At 30.6% G+C, this 7,106-nt stretch overlaps 1 long non-coding RNA gene across 1 annotated transcript; it reads left to right on the forward strand.

Annotated features, from left to right (window-relative positions):
* Nucleotides 1-2,266: 2,266 nt before the first annotated feature.
* LOC121120125 (uncharacterized) lies at nucleotides 2,267-3,211 on the forward strand. The gene is made up of 2 exons (XR_005864911.2): nucleotides 2,267-2,491; nucleotides 2,553-3,211. It is a non-coding gene; the product is annotated as an uncharacterized lncRNA (long non-coding RNA).
* Nucleotides 3,212-7,106: the final 3,895 nt, after the last annotated feature.

Raw genomic sequence — 7,106 nt, forward strand, 5'->3', positions numbered from 1 at the left:
TGAGAGAAGGGAATAAAACGAGACTGACTAAGACAAAAATTACTCTGATAGTGATTCTCAATTCTACTCCGAGTCCAAAAAGAAAGTTACTCTTTTATGAGTACGCGTAAATGTTGAATTTAGTTTTTTATACATTGGTGATGAATAAAAGAGCGGGAAAAAAACAATTTAAACCTTTATATGAAGTAATTGTGAGCCTTTTTTCCTGAGTTTGAAGACAGATGATGACGTAACAAAAAACTATTAATTACTTTATGTGCACAGTTATCAACTTTAAAAACATTCAATATTCGAAAGTATCTGTCACTAAATAAGGATACAAAAACATTTTTAAATATATCGCGCTGACAAGTAATTACCTGGAGTGTACCCACCCCTTTTTGCGGCTAAAGTAATACCTTTTTTCCATTGAAGTTCCTGGTATGAGTCAAGGGGTTCATTTAATACACGGATCCATCCTATGTTGTTATATGATAGTAAAAAATAAATCGCGTATTTCTCCATTTCTTTAATTTTGTTCAGGATTGTTTTTGAGTTTACCCAACATATACATAGATAGATTTTCCTTCATATTATTTTAGAAATTGTACAAAATATATTTATTAATATAATTATAATAAGTTTCCTAAAGTAAGGTTACATAAAATATGATGTATCCTTAAGTATAAGTCCTTTTTCCTTCAACGGCTTCCTTTCGTAACTTGTATTAACTAAACATAATATAATCTTAGATTCTGATTGCATTTGTCTATAATTCTCCTCCATTATTCAATTAATAAATTGACTATACACATATTATGTAAGAGACAAATCTTCTATTTTAACATGGACAAATTATGTACAAGGGATATTCTGGGTGAATATAATATGTTCAATAGAGATTATAACTAGGGATAGGAAAATTGTCAAAATCCAGGCAAGCGCAAATTAAAAAAAAAGAAAAGAAGATCATGTTAGTTATATAATTTGCTAATATAGAAAATTGATTTTTGAAAAGAAAAGACATATGTAGTATGTATCAAGGTTAATAGAAATACAAGGTTATAGCGTAACGCATGTACGACTGATGTTTGACTTCCACCACGCTTTTTAATATTGACGTCATTGTAGATGCATGGTTTCGTATGTTGTCAGAATTTGTTTTTCTTGCCCTGCAATTGGTACGATACATCAAATTGAAAATTTTAGGAAGCACAATTACATGAAGGTCTAACCTTGTATTTCTATTAACCTTGGTGTATATATATTAGAAAAAGAAAGTTGTTGAAGCAAGAAAGTGCACAGCTCAATTCTAGATTTCGATAGACTGTATTTTTTTTACGATCTCTGTAAGGATTGCGGAAAGTTTTTTAACAATATTCTAAAACTAGATATGCTGATTTTCGTGGGGATTCCTGTGATCATGCTATTGACATTGTCAAATACAAACTGTCAGATTTATTTAGTATGCGATTGTTTACATAATTTTGTATTCGTCTTATTGAAATGTTTGATTGTTTTAGGTGTATGTTTTGGCTAGGAGGTCTAAGTAAAAGCTAAAATGCTTATTTAAATATAATATTGCGCAAGCGCTTACTTAAAATGTAGACAGTTTTCCTCTTTAAAGCAGAAATTCATTACGCCCCCTCCCCCCGCAAAAAAAATAATCATATAACAAACAGCTGATAGTAACAAGATTCTTAATTTAATAAGACTGTTATTACGATTTTTTCTTTGGGGAGGGGATGTTAGGCTTTTTGACAAGTCTTTTACAATTTTGAGAGAATATTTCAATTTTTTTTATAAATGCCAAATTTGACCAATTTGTCAATTTATTAAAGTAACAATACAAAATTCGAATTTTTTTTTTTCATTTGACATTTAAAATTTTTATGGAAAGGATAACATTTTGGATAATTTCAAAATTATGACAATAAAGAAAAATAGTTGACAATTTTTTTTTTTTTTTGACAAATTTGACAAAAGATTTTAGTATGGGGGGTTACAGACTCGGAGTCGATTCGACACAACATTCATGTAAGTAAAAAAAGAAAATAAGAAGTAATCTGAACAAAATGCCATCTTAACATAATATAGGATTAATATGCATATGCAAGGCATGTAGATGAGGATGACATGATAACAAGAACTAACTAAGAAGGCCCAAACTCCTTCGCTAATGCATTTTGAATAACTATAAATAAATGTAATTATGTATCAAGTGTATCCTATTTGTATAATACAATAATCTCTAAAGAGGATTTCCTTTTGTTAAGTTGCCCAGAGATTTGCAGTTTATATAATATGGCGACATTCTACTTAATAATCAGTTGAGCAAATAGCTTGAGTGCTTTAAAAGCGATGGATAAATTTAATAAAATTTGTTCTTTCGCCATTCAAAACAAATACAATTTTCACAACGCCGCGCTTTCTATTTACTCATTAATAGTCATTTGTTTCATCACCACTTCATACCTATTGCAGTCAAATAATCCCCAAACTACCATTTTAAGTATATTTACTACGTGTCTGATAACTATTTCTTCACTTTTTAATATGGGCATCACATTTAGGTATTACATAATTCAATCACTGAACTCCTACGTACGGAAAACTATTATATCGACATCAGCAAACAGGTTACTGGGGAAGACTGGGAAGAATGTTGTCCTACAGCAAGATGGTGTCTCTGCTCATACTGTCAATTTGTGCTTCCTTGATTATCTCATGTCCTGATAGAACATGACCATGTAACCACCCTTTTCCCGTAATGCCAAACAACTCACTGGATGACTATTTACAGGCTTGTATTGAAAGCAAGGTCTGCTCCACACCCCATTTCAATACCAATGTTCAGAGGGTCTCTGAATGTGCGAAGATATAAACAAGGCCATGGTGACGAAGACTTGTATTGCCTTCAGGACCCATATAGAGGCCATTATCCAGGCTGTACGTTGGCTGCAAAATTATAGATAACAAACATATCTGCTGACAAAGATTACTGTTTATAAACTATAAACTTATAAACTTGCTCGTTGATTCAATAGAATTTTCAAAATAAGGATGAATAATTAGTGGAGCTTTTTCACTGACGTCATCAATTGCATCTTAACTATAGGAGACGCCATTTTGGGATCTCAAAGTGATTAATAAATATAATAGAAAAATTTCTAATACACGATTCGATTTCATCATATGCCTTTATAAATAAAATAAAAACCTAGCTTCTGAATTGAATATTACTTGATGCCAATAATAAGCGCTGATATTTGAATTAAACCAAAGTAATATGTACTTAAAATTCCTAAAAATTGCTAGATTTGTAGAATTAATTAATTAACGAGAAAAGTGGGATATTACTAGAAGGGGTAATCGGTAGAGTGCAAGACTCCACATATGGTCACTTTTTCTAAATTTGATTTTTTTTCCTATATGACGCCTGTTTATTAAACCTACATAAAGACATATAATTGAGTTTTGTACTTGAATATGTTTCAAAGTTATGGTCGATTATTTGTTTTTAACGTTTTTTTCTACCTTGACCTTCAACCTCAACTTATCAAAATTTAATGTCATCTTACTGTATAATATATAATCTTCTTACCAAGTAAGATCAAAATTGATCAGTAACTTTTGCCGTAATCCTTGTGACCAATAGACAAAAAAAACAGTAGCAAAAACATAACTTCACCGGCATAGGTAATTAGCAACAAATATATTATTCTTTCCATTTTAATAGTTAATTTATTATCTACACAATGGAAATAAGATTGTACAACGATGTAATAACATATCTTAGGATCAAATATATAATAAAACTAGGCAATAGAGGAATATATTTTTGATAGACGGTAAGTTTTAAGTCCTATTATTCGTTGGTCATATTTTGACATCCAATAGTTTACTATTTTTCTTTCTATAAATGAAAAAAGAGTAATTATTGTAATAAAACTTGGTTGTATAGGATTCCAAAATGACCATATCAACAACGACGTCATCTGACGTCGCATGAAAATCTCAACAATAAACAAGAGAGAAAGAGTACTGAATTCGATGAATTACAACGCTTTCTTTATATAGCTTGCTCCACGGTAGTACTAACTACTCTGAGTCGCTGTAAGTGCTATCCTCTCTGCGTTAATTAAAATCTAAATAAAACTATAATAATTAATGCATATATAAACACTCTTCAGATCGATGAATGTCGATGAATAATAATTATTATTTTTGAATTAAATTTGGATCAAAAACTGGGATGCGGGGCCGGATAGATGACCAGTTAATAAATTCCTTATAAAAATAAAGTTGTGATGGGGCATAATAAATAACTAATAGTGAGGTGTCGTTCATGAACGAGTCGTGAGTCCGTAAAATGAGCAATTCAAAGAGGGCATGCCTATACTACTAACTTTTTTATGACTGATCAACCTCGACTGACAAAAGGGAAAGGAAAATTTTGAAAAGAACAACAACAGATGGCTTACCTTCAGTATTTTTATTGTAGACAACTGTTATTTATTATTTAGAGAATAGTTACTAACTGTTATCAAACTTGTACCCGTTCACCCTTTTGCCGTTCAATTATTCCTTTTATAAAAACTTTCCGTTCGCCGTTCATTTTTTCCCCGTTTTCATTTTTAAGTTATTTATTTATTCATTAATAATAATCTAGTATAAAAAGTCCAACCTACAAAATATTCATTAATATATGTATAATTTTTTTTTTTTTTCAATACATAAAAATGAGCCTCAAGGGCGTAGCTTACCTTAAGCAAAACAGGCAATCCCAGGGATCCCCAAATGTAAAAGGCTCCAATTTACCGATGAAATTGATTCTCTTAATGTAAAAGAAATATATTGTACAATGAGCATTTTTTTAAAGTTTCATTAAATTTATTTCATATAAATGACATCTTAATTAATTTAACTTAAGATTGTTATAGTCATTAATACTTCGAAAAACATTTACTACTCCTTCTTATGGTATGCAAGGATCAGTCTTCAAAGAGGATATCAGTCACCGTAATAAATAATTATCAAATGAGATCACCTATTGCACAATAAATCTTAGAGATCTTCTAGATACTTCAAGATAGTCTACCTTTCAATTAATTCATACAGAATTGTTAAAGTCCTTGCTCTAGCTATTATCTAACTAACAGGATGATTTTATCGACACAGGGTATATTATGTCTGGAGATCATACCTAACCAAAAGAAGTTCATAAATGTATTTAATACGAAACTCTCCTGAAGTTGACTAATGTTTTTACACTATCTTTCTCCCATATATTGATAGTTGAATATAAATAAGCTAGAACCAATAAATTATTCTAAATCATACTCCCATTTGGAAACCTGCGTATTATAATTAAGGTTTGAAGAATTGTGATTGTCTAGCTTGCTTACCTTTTTGTTTCTAATTTATCAAAACTGGAGTACAAAGGTAAAAATTCAAATAAAAAATATGTAATTAAGAGGTATTATTCCCTCTGTTATTATCCAAGACAAAAAAGTATCTAGACGAATACATCGCAAGGCAAAATATTACAAGGCGAAAACGCTACAAGGCAAGTGCGTCACAAGGCGAAAACGTCTCAAGGCAAAGTGTTACAAAAACAAATATGTATAAGACAAAAATGTTCAAGGCGGATCCTCCTAAAACCATTAATTAATATAAAAATCCAAATCCCATGTATTACCTCTTTCAGTTCATGATTAATGTAGAGTCAGGTGCTTTAAGAACCCTTCAGTATATGTTTTGCTACAAAACTCAACCTAAAACAATGAATATTCATGAGAGTTGGTTTTGAACTTCGTGATCAGATTAATCTTCCTTATTTGATGCCTCACGAGTTTTATCATACAAATGTTCTAAAATTAGAATTATTTGCTTCTTTTAAGTTCATCTACGTCTGTGTTTCTGTTAAACAGGAGTCTCTGCTTTATTTTTTATCTGAATGTGTTCAAATAAAGTAAGTAGGATTTAAATTATGTACCAAACGCCACTATCCTTCTGGAGATTTTCACAGAAATATTGATTCTTCAAAGTGAGCTGAAAGTGAATAATTTAAGTATGAATAATTAGAATATGGAGCCCATTGACATCCTTATAAAACAATCCATTAATTTAATTTTTACATCCCTCACATAGTAAAAAGTAATATTTGCTTATATTACTTGGCAAACTCTTGAGTCTTTGGTGGTATTCCAATTCACATATTTGACAGAATTGACCAAACACTTCCTTCGATTGATGTCTTTTGGAAAAATAACAATTTTCATAGCCAAAAACCTTGGAGACTTTTTACTCGAAGTTGATCTATTATTACTATATTCTACACTACACGTTACCATTATGAAAAATATACTGTAATTAATAAGTATTGGCTAATTATGATGAATAATTAAATTAAGCACAGAAAGTAGTACATAAATTGCTTTCCAGACCTTTAAACTAGACCTTATGACACCTGACAATTTTAAGCCAATTAGCAAAGAGAAAGAAAAAACATATTTTTCTTTAAATGAGTGCCACTCCTTACTTTGAGTCCTTGATAAAAAACAAGGGAGTCAATTTTTCAAATCCACGATGAAAAATTTAAAGCAGCTTGACTAACCGTATTATAAACTCAAAAAAGTAGGATTTGAATAAATCAAGGACCTCAATTCAATGTAAATGAATGGATGTTTTTTATTTACACTTGAAGAGAGAACACATAAATATAAAGTAATTTTTAGTGCGTGAAGGAAAAAAAGTGTCACTTAGGATTGGTTGTGGATTATAAGGGTTAGTCCTTGATGGAGTCGGAGTAGAATTGAGGTGGAGTTCCTACCAATATAATTGCTTTAGTGAAGGGGGGTTTGTGCTAATTTATTTCATCTCATAGCTGATTGCAGTAGCCACATCTGTATTGTCTGACAAGTTTGTTTTTTTAAACTTACGTCCTTCGAAAATCCATGAATAAGTATTTAGCAATGCTTACTCTTCTTTTATAAATATGTATAAATGACAAAAACTTTTGCAAAACGTGTTTTTTAGAATGGAGACTTGGTCCAGCATCGATTTTTTTTTCAGTTCGGTCTTAAGTGATTTTTTCTTGACCGATTTGGACCAATTTTTTGAGA

The sequence above is a fragment of the Lepeophtheirus salmonis genome, chromosome 6 (genome assembly GCF_016086655.4).
Source record: "Lepeophtheirus salmonis chromosome 6, UVic_Lsal_1.4, whole genome shotgun sequence".
NCBI classification, from domain to species: Eukaryota; Metazoa; Arthropoda; class Copepoda; order Siphonostomatoida; family Caligidae; genus Lepeophtheirus; species Lepeophtheirus salmonis.